The sequence below is a fragment of the Octopus sinensis genome, linkage group LG20, assembly GCF_006345805.1.
Source record: "Octopus sinensis linkage group LG20, ASM634580v1, whole genome shotgun sequence".
NCBI classification, from domain to species: domain Eukaryota; kingdom Metazoa; phylum Mollusca; class Cephalopoda; order Octopoda; family Octopodidae; genus Octopus; species Octopus sinensis.
The window spans coordinates 17,723,704-17,747,230 of record NC_043016.1 but is presented as its reverse complement, the minus strand read 5'-3'; the positions used below and the strand labels follow the sequence as shown (position 1 = coordinate 17,747,230).

At 35.6% G+C, this 23,527-nt stretch overlaps 1 non-coding gene across 1 annotated transcript; it reads left to right on the top strand.

Moving 5' to 3' along the window:
* Positions 1-1,252: 1,252 nt before the first annotated feature.
* Positions 1,253-1,359, top strand: LOC115222711. The gene has a single exon (XR_003882746.1). It is a non-coding gene; the product is annotated as a U6 spliceosomal RNA (small nuclear RNA).
* Positions 1,360-23,527: the final 22,168 nt, after the last annotated feature.

The window sequence follows — 23,527 nt, the reverse complement described above, 5'->3', positions numbered from 1 at the left end:
GTTGTGGGACTTCAACATTCAGACTGACAGAATAATAGAAGGTTGAAGCCCTGATTTAGTCGTGGGAGACAAATAGAATAGAAAGAGCCAGATAATTGACTTTACAGTCCCAAATGATGAAAAAAAATTAATATGAAAGGTATAGGAAAAATAACAAAATACCAGGACCTAGCCATTGAATTACAGAGATTATGGAATGTGGGGGTAAAATGTATGCCAGTAGTTATAGGTTCATTGGGAACTATCCCTAAAGATTGAACAGGTGGAAAGAGGAAATAAGCATAAAACCAGTTTAGTACAATAGCAGAAAACAGTGTTATTAGGGACAGCTATGATACTTAAGAGGGTTCTTGGCATCTATGATTACTTGTTGTAGCCCGATGTTAGGATTCTTTTCTTTTCCAACAGTCTAATCTATCGAGTGTATAATAATAATAATAATAATAATAATGATAATAATAATGATAATAATAAGGATAATAAAAAAAAAACATAACAGTAACAACAACGACAACAATAATAACAATAATGCTTTCCACTATAGGCACAAGGCCTAAAATTTTGGGGAAGAGGTTAATTCAATTATATCGGCCCCAGTGCATAACTGGTACTTATTTAATCGACCCCGAAAGGATGAAAGGCAATGTCGACCTCGGTGGAATTTGTACTCAGAACGTAGCGACAGACGAAATACGGCTACGCATTTCGCCAGGCGTGCTAACGATTCTGTCAGCTCGCCGCCTTAATCTTAATAATAATAGCAATAATAGTAATAATAATAATGATAATAATATCATTATTATTATTACTATTATTACATTATTATTATTATTTGGAGCAAACCAAAGACTTGTCAGTTGATTTGGTAGACGGAAGCTGAAAAAATTCCGGCGTATATGTGTGTGTGTGTATGAGTGGGTGTGTGCTTGTGTTTGATCCCCCTTCTACCAATTGACAACCAGTGTTGGTTTGTTAACGTCTCTGAAAATTAGCGTTTCGCCAAAACTGTCCGGTATAGTAAGAGCCAAACCCACGAAAAAAGGCACTGGAGTCAATTTGTTCGACTAACTCCCTCAAGCCGGTGCCCCAGCATGGCCATAACCTAATGACTGAAACAGATAAAGGATAAAAGACCCCCAACACACACATAATCATATTTTCATAATGAGAGAGAGAGAGAGAGAGAGAGAGAGAGAGAGAGAGAGAGAGAGAGAGAGAGAGAGAGCGTATATGTGGTCTGATGTAGGTATATGTACTAGCTACGGCGGTACATATTCTAAAATTGGAACGATACAGAGAAGATTAGCCTGGCCCCTGCGCAAGGATGACACGCAAATTCGTGAAGCGTTCCATATTTTTCAACGACGGTGCATCAGCATGGCCGCAGCTATGAGCTGAAACTACAAAAAAAAAAAAAAAAAGAAAAAAAGATGTATGAATACTCTTAGACATACAACTGGTTGCTGACTGATTTTTATTCATTGGTCGACCCAAGGCCGTATTATAACCATACTTGGTCGAGGTGCCGCAAAGTGATCCGAACCCAGATACACGGTTGTAAAGTGTTCTTGCTGATTAAACACCCTCATCTGTTGTGCAGTGATATTCTTTATCCATGATGCTGATGCTAAAGGATTTGATGAAATTATTAAGCTATTAAAATAATGGGACGCAACCTATATTGCCATTTTTTTTTCACATTCAAGTTAAGATTTATTAATTTCATTGATTATTACACTTTCAAAAGACTAAAATAGCACATTATCAAAGAATTGTCAATCATCGTCACTTTAAAAATATCTGAAAGGTATTTCAGTTATAGAATTACAAGTTTTTAATCAACTTGATGCAACAGATATGAAAAAAAAAAAATCGGCATTATAATTTCTTTAGACATTAAGCCTCTTTTTATATATGTTTTTAGTGGCTTAGTCAGAGTGATGGCGGCTGAAATATAGTACCCAGGACCCTTTTTCAGGGTCTCCGTGTCTTGTAGGAGGAAGAGAATAAGTTTTGATCAGACTGGAGACTGGGCCTAAACGTTGCAACAGCGAGAGCTCAGATAATGCCTTCTGAAGTCTAGGTTGTGGTGCTAAATTGGGCGATAGTTCAAGCCCATTACCCAGGGATATGAACGAGCCCTTAAGTGAGTTTTCACAATTTATGGTATGTGCTACGCAATGGAATCGATGCTAAAACAATATATTTGCGAATTGAATTTTTTCAGCACTTAGCCATGGTTGCACTGTTGGTCTGACATTTCCGGTTACGGAATGAAAATTTATTTTGATATTAGAAAATAATTATTTCAATGCGTTATAAATGTTAAATAAAATATAATTTAAAGAAAAAAAACGTATTATTATAAATAATTGGTTGAGATCACTTCTTCTGTACTTTATCACTAATATTTTATCAAGAGAAATTGTTTGGCAGAAAAATCCCAAATAAAAAAAAATGTCCTTCTATCTTCCTCATTCTCTCTGCGCTCTGTGTGTATGTGTGTATGTGTGTGTGTGTGTGTGTGTGTGAGTGTGTTTGCGTGCGTGTGTATGTGTGTTTTAGAAAGCTACTATAAGTTGGAGATAAAAGAGTAAAACCAAAAGCAACGCTCTACACTATTACCTAATATTACAATATTTCGGCTATAGAAAGTCTTTGTCAAGAGAAAAAAGAATGGAGGATAATATTTACTTTGATTTGCACTGATATGTAGACATGTACGATAGCGGATGTTTTATATAAGCCAATTAACATTACTCTATTCTAGCTTGTCGATAGTACGACAAAATTTATTAATAAAAATGGGTTTTTTTTATTCTTAAACTTTTCAGTATTCCATTCTGTGGTTTTGATGGCGACCGTGGCATTTCAGATATGACAAACGTGCAGAGAATTCTAACAAGTATGTGTATGAAAGTTTTCTTTGATGCGAATATGTTGTTTTTGCGAATAAGTTCTGCCACATTTTTTACATATCATGTGTAAGTCCGTATCATATTCAAGTCCGTGAACACAATCGTTTATGTCGTGTTGCTATGTGCTGACGTTTTCAGACATTTTGTGTAAGGAAAAGCTTAAGGTTTGCTTTTTATTCTGTACACTGATTCAATCTCTCCCTAAGGATCGCCTGGTCGATTGCAGCAAGGAATCTATTCTATCATTAAAGACCATTAGTTTTAGGGAGCCGGGATTAGGGTAAATCTGAGTTTAGTCAATATCATCACTGGAAGATAATATCCAGAGTGAATTATAAGCTAAAACAGGGTAAAAACTAGATAAAACAAAAAATGCCGAAATGAAGTGCAAGGTCAATGCTGTGAAGGAAGACAAGGGATATCAATGTTTTGGTTTTTCTTTTGTAAAGAAAGAAGAAAGAAGAAAGGTAAAAAAAAAAGATATGGAAGAGAATGTGCTTGGAGACTGAAGGAAAACCATGACGACGAATGCCAGACCAGGAAGTAAGAAGAGAAAGTTAATGTTTTACGGCAGAGACGAATGAGCAAAATGGAGAATGTCAGAATGAAAGAAGTAAGCTCCAGAGAATTTATGATGATCAGTGTGTAATGTGAACGTGCTTGCGTGTAATACCTGTCTATGTGTATGTCTGAGTGTGAGCGCAGAAATTAAATATGCGAGACATATTGTGTATAAATATGTGTGTGTATATGCGTAATGGTAAAGAATTGAGTGCGCGATATTTACATGATAGAATGGTGTGTTTCGACATGAAAAAAAACATGATCTGATATTGATGTAACAGAGTTAATTAGGTGAGGAAAGAAAAGAGTTTTCTTTGTGAAAATATGGCATATATAATAATAAGCGAGTTATGTGAAGAAGACATCAGTCAGGGAGGAGGGAGAGTGGTAAAAGTGAGAGTGGGTGGGTGGGCTGTACACATGTGTGTACGTGTGTGTGTTTGAGTGTATGTGTTTGTATGTGTGAGCATATGAGTATGTGCGTACGTGTGCGTATGTGTGTGTGTGTGTTGAGGTAATTAGAGGAAAGTAAGTTATTTCTATCAGACGGAGAAGCTGAGTTCAATGGGAAATTCAACTGCTGGTAAAGGTAAAAGTAGCCCGAAAAAGTGAAGTGGCGGGTAGCAGGCTAAAGCGAAATGGTGCCATTTTGTTGGACATCCAAAAGATTCACCCAAAAGCTCTCTCTAATAAACATTTAGCCACAAATTTTCACATTTGATACAACAGACGAATTGTTGCAGATGCAAATGAAAGCAGCCCCGGACATGAAGCGAAGACTTGGGACTACGTAAAATTGTAATGTTTTGGACGAAGAGGCGGTTGCAGATGAAGTACTCAGTTTGGGTGCAGAAAGGTGTGGGTGATGGCGAAGAAGGATTGGAGAAAGGTGCACTGGAGAGGTCTTGTGGCTGGGTGGAAGAGAGTTGATAGTGGATGGGTTCGGAGTAGAGGCAAAACCAATGCTATCAATAGTGAAGGCGCTATTATGAATAATTACATAAAAGTGGATTTTTCGGATTGACATCGAGATACGGATTATAGAGGTGATGGAAGCGAAGAAATTATGAATTAGGGATAGTTAATTTAGTGTGAACGGAGTAAATAAGACGAAATTAAGGAAGGTGTGGGCATCGGTAAGTTTGTAAAATATGGAACCAGAGACGGTGGACTGGTCAGTAGACAAAGATATGGCTAAGAAGTTAACAGAAGTAGAGATGTAAGAGGGTGTAACAGCGGGTGTCAATGAAGTAGGGAAGCTGTTTGCAGGGAAGGGTAAGGGGTCCGATGCAGCCGTTGATCTAATGGCTGCAGCATTTTAGATTAGAATTGTTGAAATGACTCATGATCGGAACTTCAAAGCAATCAATTAAACAAGTTGGGAGCCATTATGGTGTCCGTTACAAGTAATTATTAAAACCTGTCAATGAGAAAGAATTTCGATGGTTGCTCGCCTAATTAAAATAATTTTGTTGAGTTTGTAAAATATTAGGGGTAACTTTTGCATTTACTGAAGCAGCTGGTGATCATGTTTGCGGTCGGCAGCTTATTCAAAGATAAAAGAACCCACTTATGTGACTGCTCATTCCGGTACCTGAAGACTTAGTCTTTGACAAATCAAATGAAATTGTATCAAATTCGCTAAGGATACGTTTAATAACCGAGGGTAAAATAAACCGAGGAATATGGAGCAATATAGTGTAAAACTTTAGCTTTTACAACATGGTTAAATTTTTCATTTTAAATTGCTACATGCAACGTTTTCTAAACTGAAAGTCATCAGAAGTTTTGAAATATATGATGCTTCTAATTGCTGAAAATTTAAATTACTTTACTCAAGGTAATTTTGTTAAAAATGAAGTCTGCCTGAAATATTTTATAAATACCGTTCTAGTGATTGGTTTAAATGAAGATTGTGTTTCTTTTTTATTCTTCTTTACATAACTTCAGAGCCTGGGGATACTTTACAATCAAATATTACCATGTGTACCGATGATTAGACATATTCATACAAGTTTTGGCAAAATTTTATGTAAACATCCAAGATGGAATATTAATTATTAAATATGCACCAAGGTGTATTGCACTGAAAGCTGTGAGCGAGAGCAGCCAGCCAGTCACACAGGAGAGTCTCTGTTACTTTAAATATTATGTAAATTTAGTGCAAAATAATAGAGGATCAAGGGATTAGCACCAATCTTTCTATTTGTTTTATCTGTCATGTCGTATGTAAAATTTTCTAAACTACAACTCCTGTTGATACAAAGTAGTTGCTCAAATATCGCCTGACTGAAAATGTATGTTTTAATATCGAAATTACTGGGAAAATACTGTAATAGCAATGGTAAACAATTACCATCCGGCAGCGAACAACATAGAGGGCGTCAGTATTACAATCCTTGAATGGATTTACACTACAAGAACAATAGAAAGTAAGTTGAATGTATGGCATCAATATGCTTTTCATAGAGAAACTTTAATGGCATGGTTAATTAAATATACAGTGTAGAATCCTAGCGTTTTCGTAAAGTCACTTGCAACCCCCCCCCCCAAAAAAAAAACAGACTATGATACAGAAAATAAAACAGATATCAACCCCCGTAAACTTTGTATTACTAAACTGAAAAGTGGGGGACGATCGGAATAAACTAAAAGTAAAACTGACAGTTTTTTTTCTTCCACTCTGCATGAATAGTTTCTTAAAAATATGTTCAAATTAAATTCCAGAGAGGGAAATGACTGGTTTTACGTGTAAAGTAAGAGAGAAAAAAAGAAATTGAAGCTTCAAACAGAACAATTTTGGTTTTATAATCAGATTCAAGATTATAAAGAAAAAGTGCAGTATTTGTAATTTAAATAAAATTTACATTTTTAAGCATTTATAACAGAAAAAAAGCCACGATAAAAGTCGTTGGAATGTACACATTTAGTAAAAACACACGCTAATCTAAATCATGTTATACATACATACATGATTCATACATACATACACATATACAGGCATGTACCGTCATAGAGATCAGCCGTTCTGCAGATATAAATACTTCTTTGAAAATCAAAGAAAAACAGGATATCTATGGACAACTGCTTCGAAACCTCCAGCTTCTATATCCAGACTATGAATTCATATTCCTACCAATAATAATTTGGAGCACTGGGTTTTGTTAGTAAATGCTTAAAGGAGAATCTGGATAAACTGGGATTTTCAGAAAGAGGCTGATTCGTATATTACAAGTGCAATCTGTGAGTGGAACAGTAAAAATATGCAAGACTTTTCTCAAGTTCCAAATGTGAATTTGTCTGTGTTAACTGCATCCCACAGATGGAGCCTTGTACCATTAGTCGAGGCTAGAATCAGGTTTGACTTGCCCATTGTGGTAAAGTGTTGTTCTTATACTGTTTCGAAATGTTATGCATCATCTGAAGAAAGGGATTTTTTAGTTATGATGTAATGCACTCATTAATATATTAAAGAAATCCATTGGAAACGTCTGTAATGAAGTGACGCGTATCCATCGTTTGTTACTTATACACACACACACACACACACACACACACACACACACACACACACACACACATATTGAAATTCATATATATCTATCGTTTGTTACACACACACACACACACACACACGTATGTATGTATGTGTGTGTGTATGTATGTATGTATGTATGTATGTATGTATATACGTATGTATGTATGTATGTATGTATGTATGTATGTATGTATGTATGTATGTATGTGTGTGTGTATGTATGTATGTATATACGTATGTATGTATATATATATATATATGTATGAATGTATGTAGTAGTAGGTGTATGTATGTATGTATGTATGTATGTATGAATGTATTTATGTATGTATGTATGTATGTATGTATGTATGTATGTATGTATAAACCCAACTCCGTCAGTCACGAATGACCATGGGTGCACCTAAGAGGTTCCCATCACCGACAAACGCACAACCTAGGGTTGTTTTTACGGAGGACCAGAGGTCACCCATGCCATACCAGCCACCCGTCTCCATGCCACCGATGTTATCCAAGAGAAGACAAAGGTTGATACAGCTTGGCACCAGTGATGTCACAACTCATTTCTACAGCTGAGTGAACTGGAGCAACGTGAAATAAAGTGTCTTGCTCAAGAACACAACACACAGCCCGGTCCGGGAATTGAACTCACTGCCTCATTATTGTGAGCCTGATGCTCTAACCACTGCACCATGTGCCTTCACTGAATACACACACACACACATGTATCAATTTGAACTGATATACACACACACACATATATATATATATGCATGTATGTATGTATAATTATATTATATATATATACATATACATTTTATATATATATATATATATATTATTAGCAAAAAATGTCTATACACACACGCACACATATATATCAATATATATCAATTTGAACAGATATACATATATATATATGTATGTATGTATGTATGTATGTATAATTATATTATATATATATATATATATAATATATATATATGTATGTGTGTGTGTGTGTGGGTGTGTATGTATATACAAATGTATATACATATATGTATATGTACATACATATGTAGACACACACACACACACCACACACACAATATATATAATATATATATATATAATATAATATATTATACATACATACATACCTACATACATATATATATATGTATATCTGTTCAATTGATATATATTGATATATATGTGTGCGTGTGTGTATAGACATTTTTTGCTAATAAGAATACAAAGAGTATTGTAACAGTAAAATAGTATTGCAGTAATTTGCATCGTTATTATAGATTTTAAAGTCAGTGAAATGGAAAAAATGTGCAGAGTACTGTTGAAAAAGCCTTGCATCGCATAGATTCGGCTCCTTGCGTTCACCGATGGCGAAAATTACTTTCATCCTATCCGTGGCCGATAAAATTCAAACATCAGTTAAGTTCCGATATGAATTAAATTCACTCATGTCCTTCCCCAAATATTTTTAGAATTGTGCCAATGTTAGAAATTATTATCTAGTTACGCCTCTCTTTAGTCTCAAATGAAATTCAGTCAAAGTCGTCTTTGATTTCTTTGGAGTCGATAATACAAACACGAGGCAAATGCAATTGTCAATTAATTTTGAACGCACTCCACCCAAAATGAGAGAAATAATTACTGTGTGTTTCGCTAATTTAGATTTCTCGCTTTACTTTTAAAATCATTTCAATTTATTTTCTGTGCTCTTCTTCTCAGCGACTATTTAGTAAATCTAGCCGTCGAGGTAGTTACCAGATCATAACGTCAACGAACCAAAATATCAAGTCTGAAAGAACATCATAAGGGGGAAAAAAAGAAAAAAAAGAAAAGATATCGCTGTTTAGTTATTCCTTATATTATAGAAAGATAGAAAGATAAGAAATATTGTTAATACAGTTCGCAGAAAATTCCTGACAATTGTCGCGTCGTTAGCGCTCCAAAATGTTAGTCACGTGCACTTTTTCTCATAACTTATTGTTCGAATGATTTCACACATAACGCGCCCACGAACACACACACGCACACACACACACACACACAAACACACACACACACGCACCCCCCCACACAAACACACACGCACGCACGCACACACATGCACTCACACACATGCACACACACACACAAACACACACGCACGCACACACACACACACACGCCCACTCACACACACACACACACACAAACACACACACACACACACACACACACATACACACACGCACGCACACATGTACACACACACATGCACACACACACATACACGCGCGCAATACGCAAGATTGCACCAAAAAGTAGTAAGGTTTGAAATATATACAAAATAATAATTACTTTTGATACTGCAATCTTGTCTTAATAATTGGTTATTCTTGAAATTGATCGAATGCAGTGATGACATTAATATACTCTGTGGATTTCTTGGGCATTGTCTGGAATTCGGAACGGGTCAACGAGTGATTGTCGTCAACAATTTTCACCTGAATCTTTATTTTCTTTTCTCCTTTTGCATGCAATTTATTTTTTCTCATTATAAATCTGTTCAGAAACACCATATTTGAAGGTGTGAAAGATATTGAATTTTTATAGCGTTGAAAATAACCCTCAATAGAGATAGATAGTCTGCGAATGGTATGCGTGACGGTGGCAGGAACGGTGGAATAGCGCAAGAAACAGAGAAATTACAATGAGTTTTGATAAAAAGCAGAGAAAGTATGAAGTTCTGCAAGCTAGAAACTAATTACAGGTACAAATGGACTGCTAACAGATTTTTATTTTCAGTTACAGTGATTTCAAAGGAAAGCATAAGTATTAGATTAGTATAAAAGAGTATGAAATAACATCGCTATAAGATGAAATGTATAAACATCAGTCTGGTGTTTGATTATGTAATCATTAATTAATCTTAAATGTTCTTACTAATGAAACCATTTTGGATATGGCAAACTACAGTTAATGAATATACTAAAGAGCAGTGTTCGATGTTTGATGAGCGAACGAAATCCGGCTTATGTCCTTAGCTGAGCCTATAATCACCAGTGTTCTAGTTATAGCAATCGCACCGTTTATACACAAATATCTTGAACTACATTATCCAATGCTTCTTGTTTTTTCTTAAAACAGCAATGCGTGATTTGAGGGAAATTTAGTTGCCATTTTTGCAAATCGTAGACGCTCGTATGCTGGCTGTTTAATTTAGTTGTTGTTTTTGTTATGTAGGTCCAAGTCAGTCGTGAATTGAATTGCATGCAAGTAGAAGATGGAATCATAAAACATGTTCCACGGATCTTTAGCTCCGGATCATTTCCATCTAGTTGAGCGCCATACCACATATTCTGACCTGCAGTTGTTAATCATATGCAGTGTAGTGCCACAATCTGGAAATTGGACACTGGAAATATATTCTCTCCACTGCACGGCTTATGTTTGCTTTCATATCATGAAGCTACTCACAAAAGAAGTGTCTAAGCTGATTTCAGTTAGAGTACAACATCAGCCACTTTTGTTTTACACTTGTTATTACAGTTAATGAAGCTGTTGGTGATGTTCCTCTTACCGTGTTAATATGTTTCTTTCTTTCTTTGTTTTGGACTGAGTGATGCAAATAGAGCTCATAATTCTGTGGGAATTGTAAATATGTGAATTTGTTTGGAGACGGTTGTTGTTGATATTGGTATGAATTCCATTTCAGCGATGATCAAGCAGTCCTATGCTATGCAGCTAAACAACTGAGTGATGCAGTGCGATCCACCGGCAGATGGTTGAAATGACACCATCAAAACTAAGGATAAAATTCCATCTCGAAGACCATTCATTATAGGAAATCGTTTAAATTCTAATTCCATAGAAAAGTGATCCATTTGCGATAGCCGAGATCACGCGACTTGTTAATGAATCCGGGCGAAACAAGCCCTGGACACCGTGATGGATGATACGTCGGTGATTACCGAGTGACATGCTGAGAAATCGATCCGGTTATTGGAGAAGGAATCGTACCTCCACCACCTGAATTTCTTCGTCGCTCATCAAGCGTCTCAAAAACGTAAAGATTAAATCCTTGAAGCACCGATGAAGGCTGTGAAATCATTGTTAATACTTCCGGTTCAGATGCTGCATGGTATAATTTGGTTGAAGGCTGGCAAGCAAGCAATTAAAACGGTTATAGCTTTAATTAAGCTATACAATAAAGATTAACAGAGACCCAGAATGTGTTAGTGAAGGATTTATTTAGTTGAACACATGTGGGCGACAGCCGCCAGTTAACTTCTGCTTCGTAGAAGCCTGCTTAACCGGAAGTCAACTTTGCCGCAGACCAGCTTCCTAGCTAGCCTGCAGCAAAGTTCCTGTCTACAGTTCGTCTGTCATAAATCTTGGGGCAGTGTCCTACATATAGCTCCCCACCAGAACTGTTGACTGTCATTGGAACCGGGAAGGCGTTATAACTGCCCTGCCCGTGCGTGTGGTTACTCGGCTCTTCGGTGACTGTTCCTTGCCGAGGAAACTGTGACTTGTCCGCCAATTAGGAGTTGGAGTGATTTGTCTCCCGGACATGTGACTTCATATGGGCCATCGTAGAGTGACTGGAGGGATTTTCGCCGTGTGTCACATCGAACGAACACGACGTTAGCCGTGTGGTGATATTTGGTACGGATGGTCTAGGTGTGTCATGTGTTGACATGGGAATAGAGCGCAACTGGCCCACACTGTCTTTCAGTTGTGCAAGGTATCTTTTGACATCTGGGTCTGACTTCGCGTTCGGAAGGAACTCTCCTGACACTGTAAAAGGGGCACCATACATCATCCCTTCTGCAGCAAGAGTGAGGAGACTTCTATACAAGGCACTGTCAAAATATGGTTATAAAAGACAAGTGGAATGGGATAGTACAATGACCTCAGCCTTCAAATCCACAAAACAGGCCCTGGCTAAAGCAACCATGCCCACAGCGAACTTCCCGTCTACAATTCGTCTGCCATAAATCCTTGGGTAGGGCCCTACACAATCTTTATAATTGTGTTTTGTATACTGAAAGTAAATGTTTTCGATTAATAAAATGACATGACATTCGGAAACTATTTCTAATTATAACACTTCTTATGATGTCTTCGTTAGGTGTTCAGCAGCGATTAAGTTTAATCTTCTAGCAGACTTAGTGTTCTTCACCTTAAGAGCTACCCTGTCTATTCGATCCATTATATATATATATATATACCGAAAATCCTTGAGTATAATACGCAGGTGATTTTTAGAGGGCTGTACCTCTGAAAAACCTAAACCTTGTGTATAATACGCACCCCTTCTCTAACTTGAGTCAAGGAGGTCTATATAACGTCCTTGGTTTGTAAAAATGTATACGGTAACGTCCTTTATTATTATTGTATATATAACATAATGCAAACGTGTAGCTTTTTTGTGCATTTTGTTTGCAGAAAATAAAGAAATAACAGTAATAACGTTTAATAAATGTTGCTTACTGCAAATTATGGATGATTCTTTTATGACTTCATTGCTTTCAGGCTTAGCTTAAGGTATTTTCGCTCCAGACATCACAAAATGCGTCTAAACATTGTCGGACAGCAAATAGAGACTCAGACATTGCTCAGAAAATAATTTTCATTTTTAACCTCGTATATAGTACGCACTAGGGATTTTGACCTTTAAATTTTGGGAAAAAAATGCGGATTATACTCGAGGATATACAGTATATATATATATAACAATTGCAGCGTGGAAGGTGTTTATAAGCCATTTAAGAAACACACAAAAACCGTTAAATTCACTTCAACATTTAAATTTAATTTGTCAAAATATTTTCGTCGCTTTCAGACCGCGACCTCTTCACTGACAAAACTTCGTGCTGCATCTGAGAAAGTAACAGTTAGTTCATGATATATATGTACGTATGTATGTGTGTGTGTATGTATGTGTGTATGTAAGTATGTATGTATGTATGTATGTATGTATGCATGTATGTGTATATTTATGTATATATGTATGTATGTGCGTACGTATGTATGTGCGCATGCATGTGTGCATGCCTATACGCATGTATGTACATGTGTATACGTATGTATGTGAGTATTTAGGAGAGTGTGTAGACGTGTCTGTGTGTGTGTACATGTGTATGTACATGTGAACGTATGTTTATGTACTGATATGTGTCAATTCAAGTTCTATACATGACTGTTACCTTGTTGAAGGTTGTATATATACACACATATACATTTATATAGGCACACACACACACATATATATACATATGTATGTGTGTGTGTGCGTCTATGTGTGTGCGTGTGTGTGCGTGTGTGTGCGTGTGTGCGTGTGTGTATGTCTGTGTGTGTGTGTGCGTTTGTCTCTCTCACCATCGTCTGACGGTGAATGGATACAACGTCTTAGATACATATATGCACATATAACCTTATACATATATACAAGTACACACAATCATAGAGACACACATACTCATAAATATACGTATAATCTTAAAGTATACACACATATACGCTCATCCATCTCTACATACATATATACATTACATATATATATATATATATATATATACACACACATATATATATATATATATATATATATATTTATTTATACATACATACATACACATATAAATAAATATATATATATATACATACATATGACACACTTTTCAAGGACAACGGTTAAAACGAAAGGCGGTGCTATTGGAGTAGGGATCGCCGGCGATGTTGCAAACCTCTTCGTGGTATGGTGGGACAGACAGTTTAAACAGTGCCTAGCGACCCGTAAGAGCCACTTAGTTATCTACTCTCGATACGTTGACGACATTAACCTTGTCGTGAAATGTAATAATAATACAGACACAGAGATAGACTCTCTACTAAATGAAGAACAGGTGATGACAGCTATACAACACATAGCTGACTCTATTTATAGCAGTATAAATGTTACTGTAGACTAACCCTCTAAACACCCCAGTAATAGATTACCTGTCCTAGATACTGAGCTGTGGATAGAAACTTCTATGGTTAACGGAACTGTTAAACCCTGTATACTCCACTCACACTATTGTAAACCTATGGCTAATCCACTGGTAATCCGTAGTGACTCAGCGATGTCGAGCACTACCAAGCTCAACATCCTGGTGGCAGACTTAGAGTAATGAGGAATGTATCCCCACTATGCCAACCACAAGAACGACAACAACACATCCAGCACTTCATATTCCGAATGCAACGCTCCGGATACACACAATATTACAGAATCAGAGTGTACAAAGGAGCGAAGACAAGATTCGAACGCATTCTAAGTGATGACGAAAACGGTATATGCCACCTACACCGCAACAAGTTCTGGAATAGGTTAGAGAGAGACATCAACAAAAGAAATAAAACCAATACTTGGTATGATAACAAGAAATTTCACTGTGTAATGTTTATTGACGCCACCCCCCACACCTAAGAACGAATTATGTGAGGCATTCAAGAAAATCCTGCACACAACTGGCCTTAAGATCAAGGTTGTAGAAAAGACAGGTAGGACTATCAAATCTGTATTATGTAGGTCATATCCACTTGATAGATTCACGTGTCAAAATAATTGTGCAGTATGTTCTACAAACCCACATGTGAACTGCAAAACCAAGAGCACTGTATACCAAATTAAGTACCAAGAAAGAGCTTGCGCGACTAACCCAGAGTCATACATCAGTGAGACTTCTAGGAGTATCAATGATAGGTTCAAAGAACACCTGGACAACTACATTGAAAAGAAACCAAACTCCATCTTCTATCAGCATGCTGTAGACTGCCACAAGGGCTCCTTAGGGAGACTTGAGTTAAACATCTTATCCACACATCCCACTGATGCAATGCTGAGACAGGTCACGGAAGCTGTCTGTATACAAGAATACAAACCCACTCTCAACCGAAAATCCGAAAAGGGTAACATCCAGATTCCACTCAGGAGTACCATTCTATAGCCACCCCGCTCTCTCTCATTTACATGTAGTAATCCATGCATACATGTTGAAATGCATGGTACTAAAATACATATATGCAGTTATATATAACCATACCAGCGTACATTGTTTCATACGTATGTACGTATGTATAAATGTATATGTGTGTTGTGTGTATGTTAGTGTATAAGTATGTACATGCATGCACATATGAGTATGTGTAAATATATATATGTATTATATATGTATGCATGTAAAAAAAATTAAAAAAATAATAAATAGAATAAAATAAGGCAAGTTTGAATTTTAACCGTTGTCCTTGAAAAAGGTGTCATATGTATGTATATATATATATATGTTTTATTTCTATTCCTGAGCGCCATACTAATACAATTGTTTGTACTCCACCTGCCTTCGTCTTTTGTTTATTTTCGTAAACCTTCCCGTTATATATATATATATTATATTTATTTTGTAAAAATATTATAATATATTATAAAATATTATAATAATCCGTTTCTCCTCGGAGCACTATGCCACTTGGTGTTGAATAGATATACTATTAAATTAGTATCTAATTCTCTCACCCTTATTAATTAATTATAATTATGCTGCATTTATTTCTAAATGCAGTATTTGTTTTCCGTGAGAGTTTGGCGCGCTGTTAGTTGGGGCATTTGAATTATAACGTCGGATGTAATCAATTGAACCACACGCGTATTTATCGTTATGGTAAAATCTGGCGTGTGATTGAGTGGATTTCATCCAGATAGTTTTGGCTGACGAGCTACAAGTGGATTTTTTTGTAAGTAAAATTACATTTAATTCATTAATAGCGAAACAATTGTCCCAAACTAATCTGTATTTTTGTTATTTTTTATTTGCCCTGTCCGTGTGAGCTAACAATCGTACTGACTTTCATGGGAAACATGTATTTTTGTGGTTGAAACCTTTTGGATTAACTGGTGCTAGAGTGAGCCATATAGTGACCACTCTCTTATATTTATTTTGTAAAAATATTATAATATATTATAAAATATTATAATAATCCAGGTTTCTCGGAGCACTAGGCCACTTGGTGTTGAATAGATATACTATTAAATTAGTATCTAATTCTCTCACCCTTATTAATTAATTATATATATATATATATATTTGTGTATATGTATGTAAAGATGGATGAGGGTATAATGTGTATATATTTTTAGATTATACGTATATTTGTATGTTTAAGTGTCTGTATGATTGTGTGTATTTGTATATATGTATCTAAGACGTTGTATCCATTCACCGTTAGACGATGGTGAGAGAGACAAACGCACACACACATACGCACATACACACACGCACATACACACGCACACAAACGCACACAAACGCACACACACACATGTGTATATATATATATATATGTGTGTGTGTGTGTGTGTGTGTCTATATAAATGTATATGTGTGTATATATACAACCTTCAAGAAGGTAACAGTCATGTATAGAACTTGAATTGACACATGTCATTACATAAACATACGTTTACATGTACATACACATGTACACACACACACAGACACGTCTACACACTCTCCTAAATACTCACATACATACGTATGTACATACGTACATACATACGTATAGGTATGCACACATGCATGCGCACATACATGTACACACATACATACGCACATACATATATACATAAATACATACATACATACATACATACATACGTACGTACGTACATACATACATACATACATACATACATACATACATACATACATACATACATACATACATACATACACACACACATACACACACATACATACATACATACATACACACATACATACACACACACATACATACGTACATATATATCATGAACGAACTGTTACTTTCTCAGATGCAGCACGGAATTTTGTCAGTGAACAGGTCGCGGTCTGAAAGCGACGAAAATATTTTCACAAATTAAACTTAAATGTTGAAGTGAATCTAACGGTTTTTGTGTGTTTCTTAAATGGCTTACAAACACCTTCCACGCTGCAATTGCTTTCGTTTCAGCACACGATTTCAGATCAGGTCACTTGCTATGCAAGTACAATCTCCGTAAATATATATATAGAGTTAGCGATTATAATAACCGACTAAGTGATAAAATATTCGTATGTAATATGGGTATCCGTTACCCGTGTTATCGAGGGGCATTGTGCAGGTAACAACAGGATAAAGAAGAGTTTATCAGACAATAAATACAAATAATCAGTAAATGAAGAAAACCTCAGACTAACAAACACATCGATTGGAACACATTTATAGCTTATTTATGAATATAAAGCATGACATAAAAAACATAGGTGACGCCATCTATTTGTTGTGTCAGGCTTTGTATTAAAAAATAATCTTTTAATGTGGTCCAATCGATGTGTTTGTTAATCTGAGGTTTTCTCCGTTTTCTGATTATATATATATATTATATATATATATAATATACACGCACTCACATATACTTATATGCAGCCATTGATAAAATCAAATATATCTTCTACTGCCTTCACTTGCTATTATCTTTAAATATTTTAGAGGTAACTAAATTTCACTCAAATCTTTAACTGTCTGAGTTAATAGAATACCAAGTTCCAACCGGCTGAATCAAGGGATAGGCTCTGCGTTCTTTCCGTGCCCATTGCACTTAATTTTTAGCTGAATCATAACACCTAACTATGAATATTTATACAATGATCATCACTTGTATAATCATTGCATTTCATTAGCCTGTAGTTTTGATTTATATCCGAAAAACTACTAAAAATTCGATATTAAACAATAAATTCCAATTGTTCACATCTAATTTGCCGTTGAACATGGTATAGGGTTTTGATTCACACTTCTTGCAAAGAAGTCGGTATAATAACTTATTCTATGTTTCATTAACCACTAATGATTCCACGGCAACAGCAATTTTGAACTTTTTAAAATCTAATATGTCAACCTTTGTTACTGGAGAGGAATAAATATATTGTACTTATTTTGAAGATTAATAGTAAATTAAAATCTTAAACAAATTATGTGATGGATGTATATGATCACACGAAAAACAAGAGTATTATTTCATTAGGATGGAAATTTTATAAAAATGATATGAACTGAAAATAATTGTACAAAATGCTGGCTCATTTGGGGATTTGCTTTGTGAAAATATATTGATGGCGACTAATATGTTTTAGTTAACGAAGCAAATCAAAAGGTCTTTAGAGAATAATTCTGCTAATAGAGTTCGCTGCTTTCAAGTGAAGTAAAAGTATATTGATCAATTACCAGCAACAACAGAATAAATGTTCATTATTTATTTTACACTTTGAACACACGTTTACATTGTTAAAAAAAAACCGCGCACACGGAATGAAAATAAAACATTACTCTGCTTCATAAAGAAGGTATATGCTACGAGCACAATTCTTTTAAACATTGGATTTAGTACATAAAACAGCACTGAGCCAACGATCAATATTTCGCTGTGAAGTAGATCTTGTGAATCAGAATACATACGAACGTATTGAAGACGTGGAAATATTAAGAAAATAAAAGTATATTGTTATGTCTAGATCAGAGATTCTTATCCAGGAGAATCCATACCGTCTGGCGTAAGGGGACACAAAACAAGGGTTTAGGAAACACCCCAACAAATATTTATGATTCTCTTTATAATCCATAAAGAAAATAAAACTAATCTATTAATATTTTGCAGTCATATTGGCAACTACTTGGACGGGTGATGATGTTGGTTTTGGTAGTATAGCAAAGATGGTATAGGGACATATTGGTTAAACCTTGATGGATGGAGGATGGTATCGTAAAATGATTAATAACGTCCAGTTAAGAGAGTTCTCAAATGTTATATCATTCGATAAAATAGTTTGTAAAAGTACTGGATGAATAACACTTGTTTATAGACAATACCGTGTAAATCGGAACTGAAATAAATTTAAATATCTAAAAGCCTTATTGTGGGTTAAATGTGAATGTAAGCATATTCATTTTCTATACAACGGATACGCAGAAACAAAATACGTAGGGAGACTCCTGATAAACCGTTAAGGGATCGTGTAATATTCAAATATATTATTGTTCTTCTCATTTACACTATGTTATGGCAAATGAGTAACATTTAATTTATGACGAACCGTCAAACGCACAAATATAAAATTTAGGCAATTCATACGGTATTAGTTTAATTTATGACTACTGTATAAACAGGTGGTCTCTGCTATTGGTTTGGGAAGGAAACCAATGACTTTTCTCATAGGAATAGTTAAAAAACCGTGAGATGGTCCGTTAGGGGCCTCCCATCCTCTTTTCTCCGCGCATCAGCAGTATAAAAAGTGTTTACAATTTTTAGTTAATTCACAGTTAGGCTTTACAATATTTAGATTTATTTAAGTTCTTTTGAATGAATAAACTATTTAACTCAAACATTTCAGAAACAGTTGTTTTATTGGTACACACACATGTTAATGTTGCTGGTGTTGTTGTTACTGGTTAACTCTGATATAATGCTTATCTAATCAAAAACATTCTAGCATTCTCACAATCAAATCTTTGTTTAGTAAAGTGAATAAGTCACACACGAAGAAATGCTCCAACGATCACTTTTGATCAGTTAAAATCACACATGTAAAAGGAACAAAAGTCATAAGCCCAAACAAGAATTGTTAAGGAAGACAAGGGAGAGAACTCGGAACTTTATACTGATTAACAAGTAGGAAGTGAAATGAACTTCATCCATGAAAATACCTTGATAACTCAGGACATGTTTTAGTCTTACAGCGAAATATAATCTAGCACATGTTTACTAGATCTCAAAACGATTCTGAGAGCCTTTTGTGACGAAATAATTAAATAATTACTTTTAAATAATGACATTAGTTCAATAAGAAAGATAGTCCGTCGCTGAACATTAACCCAGTTAGATCGGCAGAATTATTAGGGCGCCCAAAGAGTGCTTGTAGTGTTTAGCTATGAGCATTTACAATTTAAATTCAAATAACATCGAATACAACTTTATTTTTCATTCTTCCGGAGTAATATATATATAAAACGTAAAATATATATCAATTATAGGGATATATATATATATGTGGATTAATGAATTATCCTTTGTTTACCGTTAACATGGAAAATACAATAAACAGTTACCAGGGTAGCAAAATTCACGCAAGTAACAAGGATGCAGCGACCTATTCAAAGGTAGAAACTCCGGGTTAATGTGCAGTAATTTGTATAGTATAAGTAAATAAATGGAGTTGAACGCAGATGTTATTCAAATTCTTTTACTTTCGACATATGTTTCGAAGACAACATTAGTTTTATTCCAAAGGAATAAACGGTGTAAAATAATGTAATCTTTTCATCAGGAAAAAAAGAAAACCTATCTCAACAAGACATTATAACAATTTCGATGACTACCTTTAGTTCCTATGAGTGATTTCTACCATTCTATAAAATTCGACTTCTGTTTTCTTACATTGCACTTCTACTAAATATACTTACTTCCATGCCTTTAAGCTTTATTCCTATTCACCTATCACTCTATATCTCTCCACTATTATTTTTCTACTAATTTCTTTCTTTTTCCTCCATCTCTTTCTATAAAATACCTTTGATGTTATATCTACTAACGGTTAAAAAAAACTCGATAGCAGCGTTCCCTTCATCATATACGCAGTCATCACTTTCTGTTAAAACGTCTTACTGATGTGTTTGGTTTCTTTCTTTCCCTGATGAGAAGATTGCATTGTTTTACACCATTTTATTCGTTCTGGAATAATAGCAATGTTGACTTCGAAACATATGTCGGAAGTAAAAGAATTTGAACAACACCAGCGTTTAACTCAATTTTTTATTTATCTATATTATACAAAACACTTCACCTAAATCTGGAGTTTCTGTCTTTATAAATAGGCTGTTACATCCTTGTTACTTGTCTGAAATTTTGCTACCCTGCTAACTGTTTATTTACTTTTTCCAAGTTATTTGTAAACACTGGAAAATACACACACACACACACACACACACACACACACACACGCGCATATTAATGGGTCTTGTTTTAAAGAATAGGATTATAAGCGAAAACAAAAGATAGGGCAACTTCTTCATATTATCCCTAACACCCATTGCCTTCTGGGTGTAAAAAGAGCAGAAATGCTATGGGTATTTCTCCAGGCTGGCTAATTAGTGTTTAAAAGCATTAAACACAGTCAAAGGAAATTTAAACGTTTGTTTGAATTAAGTAGATTAAAACAAGAAGTTTTTGCTACATATAAGTGCGTTTGTGTTTATACCATCGCCTATGGCTGAGTGGACGTAAGTCTGCTTCTCAACCACATGGTTCCGGGTTCAGTCTCACTGCGTGGCACCTCGTGAGTAGATTTGGTTCAGAGAAACTGAAAGAAGTTCGTTGTATATCTGTGTATGTGTGTGTGTGCGTGTACACGCGCGTGTTTTGTGTGTGTGTTGTGTGTGTTTGTCCCCCACCACCGTTTGACAACCGGTGATGGTGTGTTTACGTCCCCGTTACTTAGCGGTTCAGCCAAAATGACCGATAAAAGTCCTCGGGTCGATTTGTTCGACTACAACCCTCCCAGGCGGTGCTCCAGTATGGTCTCAGTCAGATCTGAAACAAGTAAACGATAAAAGATAAAATGTAACATAGTGATGTGCCGCTGGTTCTGAGCAGAAAAATATAAAAAGAATCTCAAGATCACACGGAAGTAAATCGAAACTACCGGAAGTTGTATTCATTGCTCGTTGTGCACGTCAACTACGACTTCGTGAAGCGGTGTACCCGTAATTTTGTGAGTTACCCAAACCAAAGTTAGTAACAAATTTGTGGAGGTAAACCCACCCAACTCATAAAAAGTATAGCTTTATATGTTTTCTCTTATAATTCACATGATTTAATCAGTACAGGTTTGGTTAGGGTAAAATCGATTTAATATGAAATTTGAGAATCTAGAATGTACACAGCGTCAGCGTCATAATTAAATATTTGCGGGCCATTACACTATTAGCTGAATCGAATTATGGATTGCGCTAGTAAGTAACTGGACCACTAGATCGTCATTATTACTGAATCCCCATCCTTTGTGTGTTTATGTGTGTGTGTGTGTACGCGTGCGTGCGCGCGAGTGTTTGTGTGTGTGTGTGTGTGCGTGCGTGTGTGCGTGAGTGTTTGTGTTTGTGTGTGTGTGTGTGTGTGTTTAACTAAGACATTATTTACATAAAGTTGAAGTCTGTGTGAACTGCTAATCACAGCTTCTTGTTTCGGTCCTTAGGACCATGAACGATTTAAACTCCGACTAATGACTCACGAAAACTCAACTTTGAATAAATAGTGTTATTGTAACTGGTCTAACATTCCCGGGTACGTTTTACATTTAATTGCTAATCACTTGAACATAAACTCAGTTCATCTATCTTTCCCTCCCTCCCTCCCTCCATCTATCCATCCATCAATGTATGTATGTATGTATGTATGTATGTATGTATGTATGTATGTATGTATGCATGTATGTATGAATGTATGTCTGTATGTATGTATGTATGAATGAATGTATTTATGTATGTGTGTATGTATGTATGTATGTATGTATGTATGTATGTATGTATGTATGTATGCATGTATGTATGTATGCATGTATGAATGTATGTACGTTCGTATGTATGAATGTGTGAATGTATGTCATTCAGTTTATTTTAATATTTCTTGCCAATAGAGAAAGAGCCGGTTTCTAACCTAGATCCAAGACTCCTTCATTGGAATTTCAACATCAACAACGAGGTATTTTTGTAAGTATGTATGTATGTATGTATGTATGTATGTATGTATGTATGTATGTATGTATGTATGTATGTATGTATGTATGTATGTATATATGTATGTATGTCAGGTCACTTTCGAGTGCTACTGGTAACATGTAACCCGGTAAAACCTGTTGCATGGTCGGGTCGTTGGAGACTAAACCGGCAACCCCACCAAGCTTACTTGGACACCCTGTGGGATGAAAAACAAAACCCGTCAAAGGGCGGAGGAACTCTTGAGAGTCAACGGCCATCCAATAAATGTATCATCAGACTGAATACCCGATCGCGCGGTTAAACCATTGGGAGTGAAGAACTCCTAGCCTTTGTTAGGGCATCCTTCTCGGAGAAGGTAACTCAGGTAACTGGGATAACTCCGACATAAAACCTGCGGCTCAGTGGTTACCGATGATGTTGACTTGTTCTTCTTTCGGATTATGGCTGCTGTTGCTTAGTGAGTGGGATTGACTCAGTGCACAGCCTTTCCTCCTTTAAAAAAATCTTCTTGCACAGCATTGCACGATAACAACATTGATTAAGTTCGTGCAATGGCAATACTCGATAACGAGGGGGCAGCCACCATGTATGTATGTATGTATGTATGTATGTATGTATGTATGTATGTATGTATGTATGTATGTATGTATGTATGTATGTATGTATGTATGTATGTATGTATGTATGT